This window comes from Tinamus guttatus, unplaced genomic scaffold (genome assembly GCF_059628265.1).
Source record: "Tinamus guttatus ecotype Peru unplaced genomic scaffold, ASM5962826v1 Tinamus_guttatus_pri_ptg001087l, whole genome shotgun sequence".
In the NCBI taxonomy this organism is placed as follows: Eukaryota; Metazoa; Chordata; class Aves; order Tinamiformes; family Tinamidae; genus Tinamus; species Tinamus guttatus.
Genome location: NW_028289621.1, coordinates 2,529,185 through 2,530,958, shown reverse-complemented (window position 1 = coordinate 2,530,958; position 1,774 = coordinate 2,529,185).

Below are 1,774 nucleotides of genomic sequence, written 5' to 3'. Positions count from 1 at the left end.
AAGCACAAGTGATGCTTGGACTTCCCATGGTGGATCTGACGTGGATGTATAAAATACAATCTGCTTGTTTTTTTCTTCTTTTTTCTTCTTTTTTCTTTTTTTTTCTTTTGATAATAGAGGCACCGTGATGTTATTGTAAATAAGAGATAGATTGGAAAGGACAGCGTGGACAGAGCAAGGTATGCTAAGCAGTCTGCATCAAAACATGTGCTTTCATTGCACAGCGCTGTGTCTTTAAAGAGATGTAAGTAAAATGGAAAAAGATGCACAGAAGACCACTAGCAATGAAAGATAACACCTAAGAGAGGAGCTAAGAAAAATTAGCCTGTTCAGTCTAGGAAAACTGCTGAAACTGCCTGCGAGTGCAAGAAAGACTATGCTAATAAGATGAAGTATCAGGTCTTCTCATTAGTCAGTGGGGATAGAATAAGTAGTAGGGAAGGTTTAGATTATATGTTAGGGAAAAGTTTGTAATCACAGGGAGAGGTTTATGGAGCAATGGAATGTGTTGCCAGGGAAGACAGTAGAAATAGCAAAAGTCCATTTCTACTCCTTGGGAACTCCTTGGGTGAGACCTGACTAAGGGAGACCGATCATAATTCAATAAAATTGAATTGTATGGTTAAAATCAGGCACTGTGCCTTACCAGAGAGCAAGTCTCACACCTACGTGCAGCTCTTTTCATTAAAACGTAATATGCTTAGGCTAAAAGGGGAAAATAGACTCTTGCTGATTTTTTAAGTTTAAGGGAGGCTTCCTCTCCAAAATAGAATGTCCTATAGAGAAACTAGCAAATTCTTCCCTTTGATACATGTAAAATGCAAAGTGTCACAAAGCAAAATGAAGGAAGGAGAGAGGAAAAGGGGGATCATTACTGAACTGAGTCTTTCCTCTTGCACAAAACTGCTGCACATCTGCTGGGGATGGGCTAAGACATCTGCTCAAGAGCATGTAAGAACCAGTGCAAGGTTTTGTGCCTGTGCCACGAACAACTCCAACATGGTCTGAGGCTTTTTCTCTCAACCATCTTCCTCTCTCCCTTTCTAGTAGTGCTCGTTACATGGTATTCTTGGACTTTCAGAATCCCTTCCATGGTATTCTTGGACTTTCAGAATCAATGTCCTCTGCATGCTGAAATACTCCTTTAGGAGACCACTGTCCAGTATATTGCAGCTTTCATTTTAAATTAAAGATAAAAAATTGAATAAGTTTGTTTTACAAAGATCTGAAAGTCTCATTTTCATTTCAACAAACTCCTTTATGATGTCTCGACATAAGCTGATATATTTCTTTTTAACTTTAAGGCCAGTTGTCACTGCCCTTTTGATATGAAATCATCCGATTGCTGATGAAAATCAGGTCTTCTAGCCCTACATAGGTATTTTGTGTGTATGTACACATATATGTATATATTTGGTGATTTTAGTGTGATTCTATTGTCTTCAGCTAGTTTACTAGAATGTTGGTTTGTTTCTTAGTGTAATCCGTATTTGCATTGGTGTCATGTGGATTTGCACACACTTTGTTTAGAAAGCCATTCATCTTTGCATATGTTGCAACGTAATGTACAACATGTCCTATGTTTCCATCTCAATTAAATCTATCGTGCAGTGAGATCATCCAAGAGTCATCACCCCCCTGCATCCGCAATGTGCTCGGGATGAAATCAGTGGTGGTGTCTCTGAGACAGACACTCCATTTGTCTGTCATCAGCCCAGGAAAGCACAACCCAGCAGGCCTGGGAGACCCGTTTTGAAGAGCGAGCGTTGAGCTC